Source organism: Vanellus vanellus, assembly GCF_965231255.1.
Source record: "Vanellus vanellus genome assembly, chromosome: 17".
NCBI classification, from domain to species: Eukaryota; Metazoa; Chordata; class Aves; order Charadriiformes; family Charadriidae; genus Vanellus; species Vanellus vanellus.
Genome location: NC_138922.1, coordinates 3,937,393 through 3,961,881, shown reverse-complemented (window position 1 = coordinate 3,961,881; position 24,489 = coordinate 3,937,393).

Below are 24,489 nucleotides of genomic sequence, written 5' to 3'. Positions count from 1 at the left end.
AAGTGAGAGAGCACTCCGTGGTATGAGGCTGTCTCGTCTGCCGATGCTAACCGCGTGTGTAAATCCCAGCAGAAGTGCCTCTGACGATAACCTATTTGCTATAACTTTCTTCTCTGGATTCTCCTTTGTTGCTTCATTTCGGTTCCGCAGCCTGGCCTGATGGCTGCCCCCCCCTCGGGGCGGCTGGCTCGCAGCCTGTCTTCGGGCTGCCTTTTCTTTCGGTAAAATCCCACCTACCTTGTCCCCCGTGTTCCTCCCTCCTGCTTTGCCCATCTTTAGAAGAGTCAATATTTTGCGTGTTAAGGGATGATCAGGGATGTGCTTGTTCAAAAGGCAAACCAAGAATTGTAAGAACTGCAGTTCTTACACTCTATAACGTTAATTTGACCCTAAACCTTAGCCAGGATGGCTACAAATTTTTTGTATTTGGCTACAACTTTTTTTGTATTTGGCTCTTGTTTTTCCCCATGGGCCAACTTGCCTGAAAGGGGGAAAGCAGAGTGAGTCCCTGTCAGCACCTCTCAGTCAGAGCTTGGACCCTGGGGAGTGCCCAAAGTAGCCACGTGCTCCCTGGCAGGCAGCGATGTCCCTGTCTGCCGTGACAGCCTGAGGTGGGGCAGCAGGCAGGAACGCTCTCCCTGAAGTTCTCCCCAGCCTCCTGTGCCTCCAGGGCAAGAAAAGAACCGCATTCTAGCCAGAAACTACAAATGATAAAGAATACCTCCCAGAACACCCTAACTTTCAGATGGAGGACTGGAGATAGCAATGTGCTTTACCGCTGCGTAGATGTTCCAGCCCTCCTGGTACCAACGGTACCAAGCCATAGAAGAGCTGAGCTGTAACAGCACGTCTCCCCAACATCTTTAATTTCTGCTTTTAGCTCTAAGGGGCATGATACCACTCAACAGGGGTCAACAATCAGAGTGATAATGAGGATACCGACAGCAGGAATGCTGCCCTTCCAAAGATCACAGCCTTGTGAGGTGTTACGTCTACCTGGGAATGGGCAAACATCTCCAGTGACATTATAGTTTAATGGATAGAGCACTTAATATCTGACTATCTCTTACACGGACAGCAATGTCACCTTTCTGTATCACTCATAGCAGCACTTCTAGCTCTGGACACAGCCCCGATCATGGCCAGGACCGGCCAGGCTGCCTCATGGCACCAGTGACAGGTCTGCCAAGTTAGGAAGTCAAGCGTTTCTTTCTCCAGTCACCGCTGGGTATCTACTACACCATCTATGAATCAATGAGTCCAAAAAAAATCCAAACAGAGCCCAACCTTCAGCCGGTGTAAATCAGTGTGTGAAGTATATACCACTACAGAGCAACACTACATAGTTATCTGGTAACCTTAATTACCAGGGTGGGGTTTCATTAGCAGAAATTAAAGGCGTTTACCATTAGGTCTTTCTGGTTTCTGAATCCATCATCGTACATACATTGATTTTAAGCATAGATAAAGAGGCCAAAACTTCTCCACAAGCTGTCTGATGGGCATTATTTTTCTTTTAAATAATGGCATGTTTTAGGGATGGACCCACTGTGCAGCATTACCATGTTGAGACCCTTTGGGACGTAGGGATTCCGTGAAGATTCAATTAGAGCACCTCTGCAGGTCTGGGAATACTTACTGCTGATCTGCCACGGACTACTCTAATTGTCTTGTTCATGCCAAAAAATTCACCCGTCCTGCTCGTTAACAAAGAACTGCGCCTTTTACCTTCCTGAGGGAGAACGCACAGGGAACAGAGACATCCTAACCAATTGCATTCACCCTGGAGCATGTGTTCAGCGGCTTCTCTGGGCGCGTCGGCGAGCACCTGATCCAAAGCACATTGAAAGAAATAAGAATTTTTCTGGAGACATCAAGGGATTGTCACAAGGTCCCAAGACAACACATAAAACTGGTTTTGCATGAACTGTCTGTGGCTTGAAGCTGGAAGGACTAAGTTTAGCCCTTCCTTTTCCCACATCTTTCCTTTCCAAAGCTAACTTGCATTGACTGAACTATCCAGAGGTTCTGTGAGTTTTCCCAACAGCCGTAGAGCCCAGGACACCTACACAGACCCCTGAGGGCCTGCAATACAGTCCATATTCTTCAGAAGTGCCTGACAGCATCAAAGCTAAACCAGCTAAAAAATTCCTGCTAAAATCCCAGCTAAAAAAGCAACTAACAAATAGGATCTACGAAGAAAACCCCAAATTAATTTAAATCTAGCGATAATGAAGGAACTGGATTGGTTCTCCACAATTGCCCTGTGTTAGCTTCGCTGTGCCATCCATCTGCGGAGCTCTCGTGTGTGTGTCCCACTGGACAGCACTGCTACTTAGAGCTGGCAGGAACAGAGACATCCTTCAGAATTAAAGGATCTGACCTATCACAAAGGATGTGTTTTCATTTTTGACAGCTCAAAAACAAGACAAAAACATTGGCCCAAATTTGCTGAAAACTAGGTCTAAAACATTTCAGGCAAACACATATTTTGCTTATTAGCTGTTGTGCTACCAGCCATCTTTTACAAGAGGGGGGGGGGGAAAAGGAAAAACCCAAAAGCTGAACTTCCATGAAAAATCTTAGTTTCTTAATCAGAACTTTCCATCATAAATAAAAGTTTCAGGCATTTTACAACCAACCACCACATGAATCGGGGCATAACCTCTCACACAACCCAAACAGCTTCCCTAAACACACGTGACTGATGATGCTTTCGCTTCTAAACCCCCTCCATCACTTTGAGGCTGGCAGATTTCTTCCATGGGCAGCAAATGAGGGCATCACCTTGCTTGTGTCTTCTGTGCCATGATGGCAGAGGCAGAGGACAGTGATGGCTCAGGGTACCGCTCAGTTACCACAGCCAGTGGAAGGGACAGCCTCAAAACACAACGGGCTCTTCCTAAGGGAAAAGAGTAAATGATGTCTTGGGGAAGAGTTAACATCTCCTTGAGGACACAAGACACCAAACCTTTGACCCTCCAGGTCACCTTTCAGAGCCTTGGGCTAAGACCTGCTAGATGCCATTACCAGGAGCCATCTCCATGCCTTGAGTGAACTGTGACCCCTCTCTAGCTTGTAGCTGCACTGGTGGCCACATTCAAGGATGACTCTGGTGGTGGACACCAGCCCGTTCACACCCAATACTGCAACGTTAGCAAACAGGCCTTGCCACTGGGGGTGTGGAGAAGGGCTGTCTCTAGACGCTACCTTCATGGACATTGAGCAGAAAAGAAGAAAGGGGTATTTTGTTTCCTTCTTTCCTAATATGTCTGTATACACCCCCACACAAATGAAGTCAGGGTCTGTCAGGGCTGTTGATAAATTCTGGTCCCACCCTGATTTAGGTCCTTGGCAGTTTTAAGGAAGCTCCTTGGGCAAGTTTAGGTTCTTGAATGTCCTTTCAAAACACAGACAACTGGAATGAGGTTTCCAGAGGCAATAGTACCACGCAGGCACCTGATTACTACTGAAAGACTATGGGATTTGGGCACGTTGCCTTCTCTAGTGTCCATGAATACTTCCTCCCGCGCAGCCTGCAGGGACCTGCTTTAAAACACATGGCCTTTCTGTTATCTCAGACCTGACGGAAAAACCAACAGGGCTTTGGTACCTGCTTGCTTCCAACTCTCTGAACACCAGCAATGCTCAGTCCCTTCATTCTCAGTTGGACCCTTGCAAATCCCCAAGGTCGTCTATTTGCATCATTGACCTCTCAACTCTGTTTGCTTAAATCACTTTATAATGAGGCTGAGATCTGCCAAAAGCAGGAAGAGGTTCTTCCTTTCTCCTCTCCCGCAGTCCCAGAGCATTTCTTTCCCCCCGCCAGCAGCTCTGCTGGGGCAGACAGGGTTCGTCCTCCTGCCCTGCAAACTCAGATCCAGCAACTGTCACATCGTGTTTCTGAAATCATTGCTTACTACTGCCACCATGGACTGAAACACGGGGGAAGAAGGAGGAAGTTCAGAAGAGGCCAGACAGCGGAGCATAATTTAGAATATTATGGAGATGAAAAAAAAAATAATAAACAAACCAATTGGTTTAAAATCAGATGAGCTGCAAAGGGGAAACCTTAACTGGCTAAACAGGGAGCGCGTGAGGGCTGGGAGGAGGATGTCCCAGCTTAATATTGGAGGTAACATAAATGAAACAAGAAGGCAGCAGAGGCTGAGAGAGAAAAACATCTGAGCCGGGCCCTTTAAGAACAGTTGCAATTGAAATGGAAGAATTAAGAGCACAGCAGCTGAGGGCTGGAATAAGATTGATTCCAGACTAGATACAATTTAAAGGCAAGGCAGAGGTGGAAGCAGAGGCTGGAATTAAATCAATTTACACCAAGATGCGATTTAAACTGATGAACTCGGGATGCGAGAAGTGGAGCTGGGGGAGGCGGGGGGAGGGAAAAGGGGGATGGGGAGTCAGCAACTTCGGGAGAGAGGTGGTAGGAACCTGCTGCTAAGGTGCTGGGGAGGGAACCGGTGGGTCTGGGTGCTGCTTTCACTGGAGGACAAAGGGCTGGTCCTGAAAACCTGCACAGAGCCAAACTTTGGTATGTAGGAGACAAAAAGACAGGCTGCAAGGGCTGTCTACCCTCATGAACTTGAATAAGCACAGAAGGACAGTGTTTAACCAATCCCAGCTGGCCTGGTGATGCTTAAAATGTTCCTTATCCTAAACTGTGGTTATTATTGAATAGCGATACAGGGCTCTAAACACACTGATGTGTGTGAGATGGATGAACTTGGGCAAGCAACCAAGAGAGCTGGCGCTCAAGGAGCCAAGCACCTCACAGGGCAGGTCACAGCTTTCCCTAAGGTCTTTCCAAAAATCAGGGGGGTTTATAGGACCCTGCTCAATTGTTCTCGAATTAGGGCTCAGCTGTACAAGTTTGCAAAGACCTAATTTTGAGGTCTTAAAAACAAAGAAGTGGGCACCCACTATGAAGGGGCTAATTTTTGCCACTTATTTCTTCTCACTGTTGCCTTTCCTGTGCCAAAGTTCGTCCACATAGAGGGAAGTGCCAGAAGGACCAAGTTCAACCAAGGTTTGGTGGCTTTCCAGGCAAGCTGAAAAACCCCAGAAATTCAACAAGAAGATCTACCATATGTTTTCCAGGCTTCTGCAGGTACCTGGCTGCATTCTTCCTTCAAGGATGCCAGTTGCTTTTCAGGAGTTGTGGGTCATCCAATCTTGGCTGCACCAGCAGGTCCCACCTCTGGGCCATTCCCACCTCACCATCCCTGATGCTGCTGGGTGGGACGCACGCTGGGTGGCTGTTCATGGTGCTTTCTGGGCACCTACAGCAGTTTTGGCAGAAATGAGCACCACAGGTAGAAACTCGGGGAGTGGGGAGGGGGTCTGGGTACAGCACTGGAGCGCACCCACACTGCTGCTTCACTGGCTTCATCCCAGACGGGAGCACAAGCTGGGGTTTTCCTTGGCTGATGGAGACTGGATGTGGTGACCTCCTAACTGATGTGTGAGAAGGTGGTCTCCAAATTCCTGGGATGGGTGGAAAGCCATCAAGCAAGGACCAGCTTGTGTCTGCAACAGCCTGAACCCCAAGAGGCTTTTGCATTACATGAATCAAAATACATTCAGAAACATTTTGCGAGGGAAGGCGGAAAGCAGGATTAAGGCCATGGTTGCACCATGTTAAATGGCTTTGCTTAAAAATTCAAGGCAGCTTCTTGCACCACCATAAATCAGGAAAGTGCCATTAGAGTCTGCGTTGGTGCAGAGGTGCAAAAGGAGCCCGGCTAGACACGGGGACTGGATGGGGAACTGCCAAAGGCAGTCTGGGATGAGATGCCTGTAGATCCGGTGGGTATGACAAGGAGAGACCCAAGTTACCCTTGTTCTGCCCTTCCCATGGCACCTCCTGGGGATTCCCACCTGGCTGAAAAAAATAGCTAAAAGGCCTGATCCTCCTCTCACTTACCTGGGGTTAAATCAGGAGCAACCTCACCTTCAAGCCAATGAAGGAGGAGACTAAGAAAACATTCTGCGCCAACCCTTTCTCGCCAGGATGTTTCTGGATTAATCTTTTCCTCTCCTGCACCCTTTAACAGAGGAAAGGAGCAATATGTGCTTTCACATTTATCTCTCATGGTGATTTTTTTTTTTTTTTTTAAAGACATATACACTCCAGATTTTTCCTTTCTAGTTACTATTGGGCTTTGGGGGTTTTATTTGGTGCTTTTCTTTTTTTTTTTTTTTTTTTTTTTCTTCTTCCTGTTCTTGGGACCATAACAGTTCCAGGGTGGCAAAAGGGGAGCTATGCATGACAGAATAATTACGGTGCTTTAGAAGGTCCCTCTGTAGAGTGCATCTGCAAGCAGGAAGCAGCGTGGGTGTAATGTACAGGAGATGCCCTGTAAATAAAGCAGGGGATTGCCCGGAGGAAGAACAGGGAACAACAAAGGCTGCACAGAACAAAGTGGCTGCAGAACATAACGTGCTAAACCTGAAACTCAGCAGAGAAGGGACTGGATGTGAAAAAAAGAGGAAAGAATAAAGACAAAGAAACTTCAATACTTTAGGGAGGGGAAGATGTTTACATTGCTAAGTCATTTATGGAAACAGAAAAATTTTTTAAGTCAAGGCAGAAATAATTGCTGGTCCATCTAAATACTCACCGGGCAACCTGGGTGTAGTTCAGGAAGAGCAGCGGATGCTGTGTGTTATTCTTGTCAAGATATAAATTTATTCCCTTTATGTGCATTTCAACCAACAAAGCTGTGATTAAATGAATGGATTGGTGACAGCGCGTGGGAGGACATATTGGCCTTTCCACAGAGAAGCAAACACTCAAATAAGTAATGTTTGTTATAAAATTTATCCCCTGGGCCACTGCAAATTTTGGACCCTGGTAATAAGACATATCATCTTACCTCCATGTTATTCCTTGTGATTTGAGCCTGGCAAATGGACCAGAGAGCTTCTAGGCCAAGACGAAAATACGGTGGTGAGCATCCATCTCATTGCTGTAGAGGGACAGCAGTGCCACCCCGATGGCACCGCAACTGGCTCTGAAGGCTGATGTTGATGTACAACTCTGAGCAAGGCACCCTGGATCCCTGGGGATGAAGCACACATCACACAACCGATGTGTGGAACTTGGGCACTGGCACGTGAGAAGGGGAAGATCAGTCTTGCACAGGAAAGCCCAGCTACAATCAAGGCCAGCTTGTGTGAAAGGTGCCAAGCGAGGAACAAGGGAAACCAATGGGGAGAGAAGATCTGGGTAGCCCAGAAGAGCTACAAGAGTGACGCTCAAGTCAGAGTTCCCACATCACCTTGATATTTAGGGACCTCCTTGAGATGCCTCCATTGGAGCCTGATGACCGAGGTTGCCTTTTTAGTCATCTGAAAGTCACCTAATATTACCTTCCCTGCGACTCTCTGCTGAGGAATGAGAGCACAGCTGGATACGTCCCGTTTGTCCATGGTGATGTAATTGGGCTCTTACGTGGAGGTGACAAGGATGGAAACAGACCCCAAGACAGTGCAAGTGCCCTTTCTTTGGCCTTGAAGCGTGTCAGCTGAGAAATAGAGCCTCCCCCTACCCAGACCCCACAACTCGGGTCTTTAAGGAGCAGTAAACCTTTCCTGGAGAAGACAGAAAGACAGGCACTTTGGCAGGGGAAGGGAGTAGTGGGTGACCTTGGCCCCTCCCAGTCCACCGCCGCACAGCCCAGGGGCCATGGAAAGGATGCCCAGAAAGCCTCTTCCACTTCTCCTCAGCTCCCAAAGGGTGGAAAAGAGATTTGCTCTAAAAAGGTCCCGTGCCTCAACCTCCCAAAAAGCCATTTCACGTCTTTGCAAGGAAAGGGGGGCAATAAAGGGAAGACGGCAGCTTGCACAGGGCTGAGCGGCCGTGCCTGACACACGCGCACTGGGGGCTGTGGGTGCGTCCGCGCACGTGCATAAATACCCACTGTTTGCCATCTCCCAACTCCAGTAAATCTATCACCAATCCATGAAGTTGCCGCGCCACTAAGTCTAATAGTCTAGACTAAACAGAAAAAAAAAAAAAAAAATCACGGAGGAGTTTAGCCCTACACACTTCCCAAAGGATTAGCTGACTCCACAGCGGGTAGGTTTGAGCTAATGCAGATATATGGGGTGTAGCGCGAACAACTGGTGTCAGCCAGCAAAGCGTGGATGTGGAGAAAGATCACCGCCAGCTTCCCAGACCAGACACTCCCCACAGGACGGTGTTTGAGCACATTCCCGGGATCACAGCATGATTTCACGGACGCTCTGAACATCATCCCCGTGCATGGGTGCGCGCCCACATCCCATCACCCTGTCAGGGAAAGGCAGTCGCCACCGCATAGCTCGTGGGGCAGCTGCATATAAACCTGGATGATAGCTTAGGCATCAATTTGTTTCAAGACCACCTGCACCCCTCCCCAGCATCCCATAAAAAAAAAAAAAAAAAAAAAAAAAAAAGAAAACCAGACCTTTTTTCAGCCCTTAAAAAATACGATGCTTTGATTTTTTCAGTCCATCAGCTTTTCGTTGCCGCTCCTTTTGTCTTTAAAAAGGTATTTAGCAAATTCAACAATGACATACAAATCTCTCTCTTTATTTCATAACCAGCCCCTTAGCCAGGTAGAGTCACTGACCAAGCGCTCGCTGCTAAAGGTGAAGCCTTCAACTTCTTGTAAAAAAAAAAAAAAAAAAGAAAGATGAAAGCAAATGAATTACCTTACTCAGAAAGAAGGATCGGTTCTCGCCTCTCTAGCAGGTTTAACCAACTGCCATCCCCTTCTTGGCAGCTGAAGACACAACACTCCCTAAAGTAGGATCTCCTCCCCGAGGTTTCCACGGCCCATGGGTGACCACACGCGGTGGTAGATAGCCCGCAGCTGCTCCCCAGCAGCCTAACCCCCACCCGGCTGTTTTCACTTAGTATCGTGATGAAGAGAGTGCAAAGTTGTCTGCAAGAAATGCTGGGAGCTGACAATATTAGGGGATTTCAGGTGTTCCCCATCTTTGCTGGCGATTAGCAGATCAAACGTTTAATACCAGGCTGTAGAGTGGGGCCAAAGAGCCCCAGCAACATCTGGAAATGGTGGATGTCCAGCACTGGGCTGTCCCTGCCTGGCTTTGTGTGTGCCGAGTGTCTTGGGGGAGCTGGCACTCGTTAGCACCTGGCTGGTTTTGGGTCCTTACCATTAACCATGTCTGGGGGCACTGTATTTTCTCCAGTCCATCTCAATCTCTTTTGAGAACTTGCCTCGAGCATCCCCTCAGCTTTCCATACATTTTAAACTCGCCCTAAAATGATTACTCTTGTGGAGACCTATCGCAAGACACGGGTCTGGCATGTAAAGAAACCACCTCCGTCCCTCCGCAGCCATCCAACGCAGTCGCTCAAAAAATTCCTGCCCAGAAGCGATCATCAGCGACGGGCGAAGGAGTCCCTCTCCCACATGTCCCTTTTCTCAGCTTGTGACTGCAAAGCACTTTGCTTGTCCTCTGTCGTTAGCTTGATTTTGAACAGGCCGAGAATGAAAGAAAACCAGACATTTCCAGTACTTTTAAGCCCCATTTGGTCTGATTAAAGAAGTCTTTAAAAAAAAAAAAAAAAAAAAAAATAAGGAGAAAGGAGGGGGAAAGCAATAACTTTTTAAAACTTGTCCTGAATGCAAAGGAAAATGGAGTCCACTGTATGAGTAATTCAGGATTAATTGTAGAATTACGTTATTCCTGCAATGCTGGTTGAGGGAGAGAATAAGCACTCTTGAAGTCATTAAAGAAAATCCCAGTAAAATATTACTTAGCTGATGTGAGTAGTCTTATTGGCCCTTAAGGGAATGTGTGCGGCAGAAACGTCCAATTTATAGCTCAGAGTCCGTCTATAAATATGTAGTCCAAAGCTACCTCTCTTTGTAGATCCAAGGAAGGGGGGGGAAATGTTTATCTGCAGGATATTATGGCTGACCTAAGACTGCGTTTCAGGAAAGCATCGCTATTCAGGAAAACATGGGGCACGTAATTAATTTAAAGTAATCGAGGTTGAACTGAGGCTTCAAGACCACAAGCAGTTCCTTTCTTCTCTAGCAGTCAGTCGCTTGTTTGCCTGTGTGATATGTGGATTCAGGCTGAGGTTTTTTTTACACAAAAGTGATGTAAAGATGTCTGAAAGTCACCCTGCAAGGAGCGTGACTATGGGGGGCAGCAGCATTGCGCCGACACATCTTCCCTCCTGGACCTTCTGCCTGCAGCAACAGTGGGGTTTTCCCGGTCAGGTCACATCATTTTAGGCATGGGGAAGGGAATTCCGGTTGGCAGAGAAACTGGGAAGCGGTTTGACCGCGTGCGGGGCAGATTTCGTCACAAGCAAGAAGGGCCTGGAGGGGGTGGGTGGGGGAAGGAAGATGCGCCCAGATGTGCTGGTGGTGATGTCCCTGAGGAGACCAGGCGGCTGCTGAGGAGGGCAAGGACTGGGTGATGCTTCTGCTGGGCTGGAACCTGCCCCAAGGGCAGAAACTACAGCCGCTGCTTCAGTAGGAACAGCAGTCCCCATCCTCCAGCCTTACCTGCACCCTCCACCCCTCTCTTCATGTGGCAGCGGGTCCTTGTCCAGCTTTGTGGGGAAAAGGTCTAGTTTTGGCTACTCTCCTCCTCCTGCTATTTCTCCTTACATTTGATTTTTCCTCCTGATAGTTCCCAACACAGAGTTATTGCCATATAAACAAATAGAAAAAGAAAACGCGAAATAGAAAAAGACAGCGCTCGTAGCACTGTCGAGCAGAAGTGATGTTCAATCTTAACCAAAAACGTTTATCCCAACACATCCCAGTGTCAGCAATTGTGCAAACGAGATGCTGTAATCAAATGGATGCAGTAGGTGCGGATCCAGCTCCGTGTCTTTTGGCAGAGATGGGTGACGGCCAAAGGAGCTCCTGGAGCTGTGGCTCCGGACCGATGGGCACTGGGGGAGCGTGCGGGAGACCAGCCAGACCCGGAGCCCCAGGACACACGCGGGATAGCACGGGGAGGGAGGCACGGCATCCCTCTGACCGTAAGCGAAAACAAAATTCCCATGCAATTGGCCAGTTTCTCTTTGGTCCCTATGTATCTTGACAAATTTGAGCATATTGAAAATATATTATGTCATGGTATGGAATGGATTTTAAACGCACCAATTGGCTCACTCTGTAACATTTTAAATACCTGTTAGACTGCTGCCACATGGCCCGGCAGGGTGTAACTGTGGGTAATGAGATGAAATTGAGCAAAGGAAAATTAAGGCCAAATAACAGCAGCAAATTCCTCGGGAATGAGATCTCCCGTTCCCAGACCTCATCCAGGCTGGAGAGCCGGACTGGGACAGCTGAAGTGCCGGGAGGGCATTTCAGTGTGCCCCAGCGCGGAGCACGTCCGTCCCAGCACAGCGTCCCCAGCCCCACGCGCCGCGGGGTCACAGTGCGGGCGGTCAGCGGAGCCCCCGCACGAACCCGGAGCTGGCTGAGCTCGGCACTGCGTGCAGCACCCCAGGGTAAGCTGTACCACTGGGAACCCATTATTTTACTGGCAGCTCCCTTGAGTCCCAGTTCCTGCCTGCAAGGCAGAGGCCAGGAGGGCTCAGCACTTTTTCTTCAAGAAAGCCCTTCAACGGGGCATTTTGCAGCTAGTGGTGGTGCTGCCACGAGGACTGGGGAAGATCGATGGCCTGTCTGAATGGAAAGTAACCCAAAAGGAGATGCAGAAATGCCAGTAAACCAGTTCTAGGGCCTCACTTCTCTTTGCCAGTACTCCTGGGACCATCTGACCCTGAGGAGCAGTCTGGACCTCCATCCTCACCTGGAGAAGGCATTTAGACCTGATGGGTCCAACCCTCAGGATTCAGCAACTAATAACACATTGGAGATCACAGCTCAAAAGCTGTAAAAGCAGGGTGCTTTTATGCAATATGCATATGCACAATAAGGGCAACTTCAGGTCCTATCATGTTATCCACTCACTTCTCCTTAACCCCTTCAGCTATAGCCCCACAGTTTCCCCGCCATTGCCTTCACCACCGGCACAGCAGGGGAAATTTCTTACTGGTGAGTCAGGGACCCCGATGGAGCCATTCTGTCCTTCCTCTGACTTCACACCCTTTTCTGCCAAAGCTTCTTTGTGCTGTCCCAGGTGTATGCGGGAACAGCCCATACCTAATTTCCATCTGGGATTGACTCCCGGAATCAATTTTAACCAATATGAACACTTTTGCCAGAATGCCACGGTACAGCCACAAAGCGTGACAGCATCTGGAGGGGGAACCTGTGTCCTGCTGAGACGGGGCAGGCAGAGGTGTCCCAGGGTTTGCATCTCATCCCGTGACTCTGGAGTGAAACACGCACAAGCTGAACTGGGCTTTTTTGGAGCGGGAATGCCGCCTCCAGGCCTGGACGGTGCTGAGTGGTTCCATCACCTGTTAAGCCCTTCTCAAAGCCCGACCACGTGTTTTAATGAGCGTTCCAGTTGTGCTGTAGGAAACCTTTGTAAAACGCTGGCCGGCTGCCTAGAAAATGACTGAATGAGAAACCTCTGTTTTCTGGCCGTGGAGTCGTCGGTTACCTGGCTATCTTCGACTGCTCCACTGCGTGTCACCGAAGGACAATTCCTTCATTCATTCATTCACAGCAAACTCCATTAACCTCGTACGTGAGCCAAACGGGTTCTGAATCTTGAAGATGCCCCATGAGTCTCTCCATGACACCAGCTAATTATCTCCTCATTAACAACAACATTAGCATTCCATTTGATATATACAAGTTAATTTGTTAATTGCGCTTTAATTACAAAGTTATTAAGAGCTCAGAGGCGTTCAACAGAAGATTGCAATTAACACAAGCTGCAAAATTGCTCCCAGCAATTTGGAGATGTTATCGGAAACTGATTCTCTGCGTTCAACCAAAGATGGAAAAGAGACGGGAGATTTATGGGCTGACATCATGAATTCCCTCTGCTCCCTCTGAAGATGCCTTCGCTCGCACCCTGGGAAGCACCAGGAGTTGCCATGGTGAGATACTCTTCACATAACCCATTCCCCAGGCTCGTGTTTCCAGCAGCTCCGCTCCTCGCCATGCCTGCGGCAGAGGAGGTGTCTGGACTGGGTGGACTCAGTAACTCACACGACGCGTTTGGCACCCCGCAGATCAGGCCTGCGCATAGGCACAAACCTGCAGGTGCCACCTCCTTCTGCGGAGAGCCCGTAGTACGATCTCACTCCCCTCCGGCGCTGACCCGTGCCCGCGCGTTGCATCGGTTATCACCCGCACTGCCAAGGATGCTGAGCGCCTCCCAGCCAGCAGTTCAGCGGAGCGACTCACATCCGCTCCGTGCGGCTTCCTCGCTCATCCTCCTGTGTTGGGGAAGGCTTTGCTTTGTCTTAGTAAATGTCCACACGTGTCGTGTCTGGGTGCCGAGCGGTGAAAGGTGGGGACTACAGCTCTCCCATCAAGCAGCTCCAGCACCATTGCAGAGGGGTCATCCAGGGAAGCGGCTACACCTTGGCCGTGCTCCTTCCAACCCCACGGTCACCAGCATCTCTTAGCTAGGTTGCCTCCAAACCAGTGAACTCCCAATGACTGAGACCAAGATCTCCAACCCTTGCAGCTACAACAATTAAAAAAGAAAATAACCCGGTGTAACCAGGCATCGCGCACCGTATAAAACCGAGGCTTTGTTCGCTCCCTCCCAGCGCACTGCTCACGACTAACGCCACGATCTGCCCTGTGCCTCCTGAAGAAAACCAGGCTGCAGAGGCTCCCCTGGGCTTGATGAGATTTCCCGTTCTCTTTTTCTTTCTTTCTTTCTTTCTTTCTTTCTTTCTTTCCATTTATCTGAAGTGTCTTACTGCAACGTCATTCTTTAGATTAGCTGTCAGATCTGCTGGAAAACTGCACCGGTGAATATGGCCATTATCCACCCGGCCAGGCGGAGCAGAGCCCTGTCACTCCTGTATAAAAGGGGCACTGTGGATGGGAAAAAGCAGGACCCTGGCCACAGTGCATGCCAAAGCCAGAAATAAATGATAAATAGGGAGGATTTACAAAGGGATTTAAAATAAAATTTCACTTTCCTACTGGCCTTATTCATCGTGAATTTCTTAAATGCTTTCATTTCGTACCTTATGAAACACTGCGAGTTATGAAATGCCAATGGCGCTTTATTAAAAAGGCCCCAAAGAAATTTTCTAACTTCTTTGAAAAAAGAACTTGTAGGGAATAATCACCAGCCCAAGGATTAGGATATCCTAAAGAATGGGGGGAAAAAAAGAGAATTACATCCCCGCTAGAGAAATCTATAAAATAGTGTTCAGAAACCATGCAGATACAGAAAGGAATTTATTCCCTATAAATTATATATACGTAGGCTCATTTCTACAAATCCATATTATGCTCATTTCATTCCTTTCATCCCGGTCTGGTTTTATTGCCCTGTTACCTTTGGGAATTCATCCCACTTTTGCAATATAGAACACATTTCTGGGAGTACCGAGTTTTCCCCGCTCAGACAGTCCCTGGATGTGAGTGTTTTTCCTGGTGCGCTGCTGTCACCCCTTTTTGTTCAGACGCCCTCTGCTTTCAGCTTAACTACGCCGACACGCGCCAGCGTGGTGAAAGTTGCGTTGCATCAGAATAATTTACTCGATTTCATCCAACCTTACATTTTTCAAAGCCATCATCATCATCATCATGACTTTTCTCCTCGAGGTGACTCTCACCCATCTTTCCCAGGGGAAAAACTTAGGAGGACTTTGGGGATGACATGCCAAGTTAAGATCAAATGATTCCAGTTTTTTGGTCTGTCTTTCCAGGTATCTGTTACAGCAGTTTCCCAACAGCCAGATCAAAACTCAGCTCAGTGTGATGGGAAATTCAGCAATCCGAACGGTGTTTCCGAGGGAGAAATGCGCCAGTCTCGAAAACGCCATTTTCCACATCATATTCCCCTCTTATACTTTTTTTTTTTTTTTTTTTAACGTGTTGTTTGGCTTTGCCAGAGCAAGCACAGGCTATTACGGGGTTTGTGTGGCAGCCAGGGAGGCAACGCGTACGCCCCGTGCTCAGGAATGCCGTGAACTCCCCGTGGAGCGCTACAGCAACTCCTGCGATGCGCCGCGGCACACCAGCTAGGTGAGATTTAATGTCAGAGTGATTCAAACTGAAACACTTAAGTTTGAGTTTCCCCGGCAGCAAATCAGAATGCGTCGGCCAGAGTCATCTCCCTGAATTAATTAGGCACAAATTGCAGAATTAAAAAGCGATTCCTCCATTTTGGCCCACGTTTAGAGCAGGAATAAAACAAATTATAAATACAACTTAGATAGCTCATACGCAAAACTCTAAAGAAGAAAAACTCCTCTCACTCGTTTCAGCGAAGCTACAGCTCCTCAGATTTCCAATGCACTGGTGGGCAGAGCAGAAGGAAAGCAGTTCCCAGAGGGGAGGGCTCAGTTAATTTTGCTTTCCATTGGGCTCTGCTAAAGGAATGTCATTCCAACTAATTTGTAGTTATCAAAGCTGGAAATAATATAGGAGAAATTGTAATAATAATTATTATTGCTACTTTGAAAAAGAGCTAATTCCAGCAGAAAAGTCTAAAAACTGTTCTCACGTGCGTCAAATATTTCTATCCAAAGGAGGGGGAGGCCTCCTTGGATGTGCTTACTGATTTTGATGAAAATGGGGGGAATATATAGGCCAGAGGGGTTCCTGGGCATCTGCTCAGTAAAACTATAACCTTCCTGTGATGAAGACGCTCTGTTCCTGTGCCTTGGGTAGGTCTCCCTTCAGGCATCCTGCACGTCTGGGATAGGATGGGATGGGATATTTTGGTTGGAAGGAACCTCCAGCGATCACCTAGTCCAACTGCCTGACCACTTCAGGGCAAATACGAATAGAAAAGAAAGGACACTGAAGAACATTCCAAATTGTAGGAGAAAAAAGGGGAAGTCCAGGACAAGAGGTCACCAAAGGTAAGGACTCCATGGAGTTGGTGGGAGATAACTGGGGGATCCCACACCTAGGTGAGAGGAAAGAGGGCCCTACAGACACCTCCTACCCCTTCTTCAGCTGATCAGACATATACTTACATGCCGTGGGAAGGGGACACGTGTGGGGGAGCCCTAGGATGAAGCATGGCCCTAAGCAAGATGGGGCAAAGCAGGAAATAATGGCATGGTGGGAAAAGGGAGGATGCTAAGACCCTCCCATGTGGAGCAGACAAGAGTCTAAGAACGTAAGGAAGATAAGGCAGCAGTATGGAGGAAGGGGTGGGAGGATGCGGGGGGGTCAGAGCCTGGCATGCATGGAGGTAGACGGGGAGAGCATGATATCATAGAATCACAGAATGGTTTGGGTTGGAAGGGACCTTGAAGATCATCCAGTTCCACCCCCTGCCCTGGGCAGGGACACCTCCCACCAGCCCAGGTTGCTCCAAGCCCCATCCAACCTGGCCTTGAACACCTCCAGGGATGGGGCAGCCACAGCTTCTCTGGGCAACCTGCGCCAGGGGCTCACCACCCTCACAGGGAAAGAATTTCTTCCTGATATCTAATCTAAATCTCCCCTCTTCCAGTTTGAAGCCATTTCTCCTCATCCTATCACTCCATGGCCTTGTAAAAAGTCCCTCCCCAGCTCTCCTGCAGCCCCTTTAGGGACTGGAAGGAGCTCTAAGGTCTCCCCGGAACCTTCTCCTCTCCAGGCTGAACCCCCCCAACTCTCCCAGCCTGTCCTCCCAGCAGAGGGGCTCCAGCCCTCGGAGCACCTTTGTGGCTCTCCTCTGCCCCCCCTCCAGCAGGTACATATCTTTCTTATGTTGGGGACTCCAGAGCTGGACGTAGTACTCCATGTGGGGTCTCACGAGAGTGGAGTAAAGGCGCAGAATCACCTCCCTTGACCTGCTGGCCACAATTCTGATGCAGTCCAGGATATGCGAGCAAGGCCTTGGGCTCAGCACCCTGGGAAAATTAATTCCTTTAATTAGTGCATTCAGGGGGAAACTGAGACCAGCTTCTTTATGTTGGCATCTCTGCCAGGCCAGGGGCTCCTCAACCTTATCCATCCCTGGGTGTCTTTCTGCAAAGTGCTGTAGCGCAGCGGCCCAAAGCTGTTGCTCTCACACCTTCCCTTGAATTTTGCAGTGGGTAAACAGAGCTGTCAGACACCAGGACTCTATTCCCACTAAATATTAAGTGTGAATATTAAGTGCCCCAGACTTCCCACACGCTGGCTGGGAAAAATAGTGCCAGTGTTAAATTGTTTGGCGCCGCCTCTGAGGGCTGCATTTGAGGCTCCAGCAAAAAAAAAACAACCCAACAAACCAACAAAACCACCACCCTTGACACTGGCAAAACTGGTCTGTTTTCAGGGGAGATTTAAACACAACTTCAGCTGCCTGAGGTACACAAGCTGTTCTCAGGGAAAAGGCACGGGGCTGAGTAGACCTGAGAGAAGTCAGGATTTCAAGCAACAATGATGTGAAACTCAGCGCCCGGTCCGTCAGCTGGAGCTAGTCAAAACTTTCAATTCGAGACATTTTTAAACCGGACTCATTTGACCCAATGGAAATGCTCATCCTGATGGTATTCTGAGGGTTTTCTCTCAAAGCACAAATCTTTCAGGACTTTGACAGCTGAAAAATTATTTCATTCATGCCTACCAATCAAAGGAAAAACTCTGTAAAACCCATTTACTTAGCCCATGCAGCTAATTCTTTTCTATTTGAATTGCCAAAGAACTCCTTGAAATGTTTAACTTGTCAGCTGCCAAAACCCAGGAATACTTGGTCTCTAGCGTTTAGACAAAACTCAACTAATTTTATTTACAATCGATCAACTATTTTTCCCCCGCCAGAAATTGTCTTCCTCTCATCTATTCTGAATTGAGTGGGGGCAACTGCATCTGCCTGAGACTGCAAAGGCTTTAATATTTATTATTTGCGGAGGACAGCAGCTAGCACGCAGCAGATCCTTCCCTGGGACACCCGAGTAGACCAAAATGTATGTGCAACGTGACCGTGTTCACAGGAAAAAACAGGATAAAAGCGTCTCTTTCAAGTGAATGGCATTGACGGGACATCAGCCATGGCCGTGGGCTTAGGGGGGCCTTTCCCAGGACACAGGGAGCCAGGACCCCCTCGCTGCCAGTGCGTGGAAACCTGGGGAGGATGGCTGGACAGATGAGGATGGTTTGCTGATTTTCCCTGCAAAGATGAAGCTACTTGACCCTGCTGCTGCCTGGCCCAAATAAAATCAAATTATCAACGTCACAAGAAATGCCACCAGAGCGTAAGAAATAGGGGCAAGCATTGAGTCGGTGTTGAGAGACCAAGGATCAAGCCCACAGATCAAACCAAGTGAAGGAGAGAGGAGAGTTTACCCCTTCAGATCCCAGAAGCTGCCCCAGGCATTCAGCTCTGGGGAGGTCTCTTCTGCCATTCGAGCAGAAGAGCTTGAAAAATCTTTTCAAGACCAACTGAATTCCCCATTACTGTTTCCGCTTCAGTGAAAAAGCAAACTTGCGATCTCCATCCTGGGCTTCTTCAGCAAAGCATGCCCATCACGCCGGCTCCTTTGGAGTCAGCAGGAGCCTTCACCTGCCTAAGGACAGGACCAGACTGGGCTGGTGGAGACCATCAAGGCCAGAGCGCTCACCATGGAGGCTTTTGGGGTGAAAAAAAGCAGATGATGACTTCTTGCCTCCTCCAAACAAGCTCTGCAACGGCCAGCCAGCCCTGCTGCTTTTACTTCGGCTGAACCAGCTTTCTAAAACATGGCCATGCAAGCGTCTTGCCTCGACCCCGCTCTTTTGCTCCCGTCTTCTCCTCCAGCAGGAGGAGGAAGGGACGGTTCAGCCGAAGGCAGCTGCTGTTTGGCCGACATGAGCCGGTTCCCGGGGAGGGGAGCGCCTCGGAGCTCGCCCGAGCTCCCCGCGCAGAGCTCGCGGAGGAATGTGGTCGAAAGCCAAAGAGTTGTCAGGCTCTCTCCCCCTGCAGATTTGCCAGGAGGTCTATAAAAATGTCATTGTCTCTCAGCTGCTGGTGATTATATTCCCCTTTACTATGGCTGCTGGTAATATGTATGTGTATATATAAGGGGGAATATCATTTCTGCAGAGTGCTGGCCTCCCCCTGGCCTTTTTCAAACAATAATAGACTAAATATAAAGAGACAGAAGCCGTTACTTGGCTCTTTAACCGGTGCCAAGGAAAATGAATAATTAAGAGCGTATTACTTGCAATGAATTTATACTGATGCTTTTAAGTTAGGACTGACTAAGATCCTTTTTAAAATACATCATTCCCCCTTCATCTTTCATACAGAGTTCATATTCCAACCTAATACTTTATAGCAGCTACTGTTTAGATCTGAGTTAAGAGAAAGGCAGGCTTTAGGTTTCCATTACACGCCAGAAGAGAGCTTGGGCGTAAAGGAATGAGGCAGTTAATTGGTTTTGTCTGTATTTTACCTGCCTGCAACTTCACCTCTCATCAGCCAGAAAAGATCACTTTGGGACCTTGAGTGCAAGTTGCCAGAAATGTGGTCCCAAAGAGAGAAAGAATAGAAGCCCTCACTACCAAAGGCCACTTACATTGATGCTGGTCCCAAATACAAAGGTGCTGGGGAACGGCTGGTCCCAAGGGAACACACACACAGAGACTATAAGTTCAAATGATGTCTTTTTTTTTTTTTTTCTTTTTCTCCTTTCTTGGGGAGCCTCTCAGTGTGAATTCAGCAGATACCCAATTCAGTGAGGGTTGTTTTTTTTTTTAAAGAATGAGCACATCACTCTCCTCTTCTGATGCCTGGTCAAGGTTAATGCTGGCAGCAAACCTGCCAGGGAGCAGCCTGGCCACAGAGGGACACCGTCCCTCTGCCTTTTCTGCCATAAGACCAAGATTGCATCACACCACTCCAGCAGCCTGGAAAAGGGTTTGATGGCTGGGGAACCCCAGGGGACCTTGTTTAGTGGAGGGTTGCAGTCTTTGGGGCCACCCATTTGGAACCAACACAGAATTAATTTCTCAAGGGGAGAAATTGGTACTATGTATTAAGTGAAAAAAAAAAATAAATAACACCCTCTGCCACCTTCCACTAATTGCATGGCCAGATGAGGGTTTGGTAGGCAGCTGTCCGGTGTGGGAAGCTTGGTGATGTGAAACAGGGATGACAGCAAAGGACCAACAGCGAGAGGTATTAGGATGCTCTATTTACTGAGCTTATTTGAGAAAAGACGGAAGTGACTTGTTCATAAAACCTCCAGAGAAGGCTCCGAAACCAAGAGGCAAAGGTGCAGCAAGGTTTAGTGGCTGTCCACCAAACATTAAACAAAACTGTCCAGAAATAAATGCAGATTCAGACATCTTGGCTGTCCCTACACATGTGTTCGGTCCCGCATGAGCAGCCTAACACAGAAATAATTTGTGGGAATCTCAGTCCTGAATTATGCAGAAGGTCAGGCTGGGTCATCCCTGGGGTCTGTTCTGGCCTTGCACGGTGGGTTTTTGCAAAAGGCACCTGATTGATTTGGTTTATTCCAAACGTGAGAACCCAGCTGTAAGGTCTCCGATCAGTGACAAAAACATAAGGCAAATATGTAGAAGCTGGTGGCAATAGAAAGCCATGGCCGACACCTCCGTTCAACTGACTACTCGGCATCAATGATATGCCAGGAAGAATTTCTGACCACGGAAAGGAAGAGCCTTTCAGCTGGCAGCGCACCTTCTCAAACTCACATGTTTGCCCAGGCCATGGAATACATGGAAAAAGACTGTAGGAAGTGCAAAAAGGACAGAAAATTCCCTTTTTCCCAGTCAGTTCAGCAGCAGCCCCGTGTGATTGGTGCGCTGTGGTGCAGTTATTAACATGTAACTGCCATTAATTATGAGTCCTTTGTGGTATTTCTCTGGGTAATTCCCTTGCAATGCTCTGAGAAGGCACATGTAAATAGCCATCATTAGAGGAAGCCACAGAAAGCCGTAAAGTTCCAGTGGATTTGTACTAACAACCCGCAGGATCTGAGATAATATGTTTTCACGGCATCCAAAAATCCTTCCAAAGTTTTCCCTTTGAAGTCTACCACAAGGTTAATGAAGAGACCACTCTGCTACTGAGCTTTGTCCTTTCAAATGCGTGGTGACTACGCTTACGGAACTGATAGCGAAAATACAAATTACAGCAGCCCTTCCAGAACAGCAGTAAAATTGTTCTGAATTACATTTGTTTTCATTCAAAGAAACATTTGTGGAGCATCGTAGGTGACCACCAGAGATCTCCCCCTCACAGCTGCTTTTTGGCAGCTCCGTTACAGCCGCCGTACAATTAATGGATCTGCGAGTCCAGCAGGTCTCATGAATCAAACTCATTAGGACCCCCGAATGTTTCGTCTAAAACCTCTCCCCTTTGAAAAAGCTCTCATTGAGGTTTCCTTCCTTCCATTCAGCTCCATCTTTCTTTCATCTCCACCCAGCCCTGGGAAGTGCCTGAACCGGAGCGATGCTTCCCAGGCTATTGAGGGGGTAGGTCTAACCTAAATCATTTTTTTTTTTTTTTTTTGCCAGCATCCCGAAGAGAACCTGTCATGCAAGAGGCTGGACAAACAGGGGTGTCCTGCGCACGTGGGATACTGGTAGGAGCAGGGGACAGAGGGACATATCTGGGTCTGATACTAGCTTAGTGCTGTTGAAAAATGTTGATCTCCCTGTGGCTCGGTTTTCCCTGATGGAAATAAAGTTTAAAACAGGAAAAACTTCAGCCAGATTCTCCTGCAGCCTAAACAGCACTGAAGATCTTTGCTCTTCAGGTCCCACAAAAAACTGAGGTATCATCTGTGCCCAGGAGGGATGTGGAGACTGGCTCGACCTCCCAAGAACGGGGTGCTTAGCACAAAGAATTAACCCTCTCCTCATCCTGGAGACAGGCATTCTTGTGGATCTTGACCTCCCCCCCAACATCAGCAGATTAGCAAGGTAACTCAGGGACAGCAAACCCTTTGCTGCTCAGAGAACCCCAAATCTACCAAGGGGGAACCACGCCCAGGGTGTAAACACCGCACTGCTGAGCTCCAACAGTTGCAAATTATTTTTATTTTCTTTTTTTTGTTTGTTTTCTTTCCCCAAAGCACCTTCACAATAAATAAGGTCTTAATCTGAAATTGCTCTGCAGAGAAAGGAATTTCCACGCACAGGAGCAGTATTTGCAGGCACTCGATGGCTCTGATCCCGGAGGCGTTAACCACAGGACCGGTAGCCAGGCAATTTTACATTTCTGCTTGAATATTCCTACAAGTGCCACTCCTGAGCTGATTTAACGCCATGGCTGTGGTATCTAATAGCTCTCCGGTGATTAATAACAGCCATTTGTTCAAAGCTAACAGCCCCAGTGTGACAGTAACAGATAAATTAGCAACATTAAAAATATGCTAAAGAAAACATTTATGTACTGGATCGGTGTAGTATGTGATAGCAATACACATCAGTTGTGCCAATAACAAGCTCTTAATGATGAGTGCTATATGTTTAAGCGATTTTTGCCCGGTTCTCCTGTAATCGTTCTGACATTGTTCATATTTAGCTTGATGAGATGGGCCAGTTCTTATGGACATTAATGTTTTTTATGTGCTCAGGCGTGAATATTGCAAGCAGATGGTGGGAGGAGCAAGAAGAAGGTATGGCATTGTATCCCCATCAGTTCCGTTTGTCACGGAGGAGCCGATGTGCCAAGTAATATTTGGGCATAAATTACAAGGCTATTTACCAAATTACTTCCCCAGCATTAGATGTCACGCAAAACATTTTAATAATGCAAATTAAAATTCTTCTGTTCAACAGATCCCAAGATGCCACACTTGCCTACCAGAAATCACTGCAACACACTGCTGTCCCCAGGGAGGACGGGAGGACGGGCTGAGGGGAGCCCAGCCCTCACCCTGCATCGCAGCCCGACTCCCAGCCATATTCCACCCCGGAGAAAAGCTATTCAACCTAAATTTTGATGGAAGCCTGAAGCTGGCCTGAGCCATGTCCTCAGGGCAGGCTGAGAAGAGCGATCTGACACATCTCCACTCAGTCATCTGGAGCCGGACGAAATAATCCCAAGGCATCATAGCACCCATCACATAAACTGCCACCCCAACTGGGTGCACCCTTGTGTTTTGCTCTTATTGCCTGCGCAGGACACTGAAGGAAAACATCAGACTACCATGTTTTGTTCAGCTGTTGAGGCAAGAAAGGAAGGTCCTTCTGTTGAAATTACACATTCCAGTAACAAACCCCTATAGAAATTCATCTATTATTAGGATGGATTAGCTTTTATTTCTTTTTGTTGCCACCAGCGATACTCAGGTGCATGCCATAAACATCAGAGTCTACAGCTTTCCCCATACATATAATTCACGGCGTGCAATAAATGCTGCCAGTTGGCTCCGTCTTGGTGCAAAAAAAAATGAGTGCTGTTCGGGTGGCAATATTCCTGAGCAAATTTTGCAAGGCGAGCACAAAACCCGAAATTTAGGACCAAGGGGCAGAAAACCTTGAAAGCCGTCCAAACCCTGTTCTCAAATCTGGATGTAGAGGTTCCAGCCGTGCGAGCAACGACTGCTCACGTAGTCTGAGAGCAAAATCTACCTGTAACGTGCGATCCTGCATGGCCTCTCTGCAGAGGTGTCTCCAAATGGCCCCGAGGGCGGGACGGCGTTGTCAGCGCGCACACGCATGCATGCGGAAGCTGAACACGGAGGCCGTGCTGACAGATACACCACCTCATTGTTTCCAGCAAGTTGTTATATAGACTTCAGCCTCCACTCAACAGGCCCCTTGCAACTGAGATGTTCCGGAACTATTTATCTCTCTTGTCAAAAAGTAATGGACCAGTATGATTATACTTGTTTACTTTCATCTAAACACTTCTTCCAAGTTATGTCTTGCCTTTAGGTGTTTGTTGAAACACTCCCATTTTCCATTTTGAAATTCTTTTTGGAAAAAGACCCAAACCATCTTCAACCATACGCTTCCCATTTAGCTAATAATTAATTCCTTATTTAAAAAAATAAAATAGATCAGTGAAAAATTTCCAACTACCTTCTACCTGGGATGATCTCCTCCTTGGGTGTCTGGTGGCTTTTGCACGGGAAGGATTCAGCTTGGGCTGGGGAGGAGCACAGCCTGCAGCCTGTCCTCGTCACCGCTGTCGAACGGAGCCACCTGCTCCCCACACACCCACCGTGAGCCTCGCCAACCCGGCCGAGAATGAGCTCATGGGACAACCATCCCCTTTCGAGCATGACCTCACGGCTTAACAGCTCCTTGGCTCCAGCGTGTGGGAAAATGTGAGTGTTTCCCTCTGCTCCTGATTTTTGAAGTCACATTTTTCAGTCTTCCCCAGGAGCCGAAATCATCCCTGATGACTACCAAGGAAGCAGCACGGTCTGGTGAGCAGAGGGACAAAGACCCTCACCTGGGTTTGCTGTGATTTAAAGCAAGG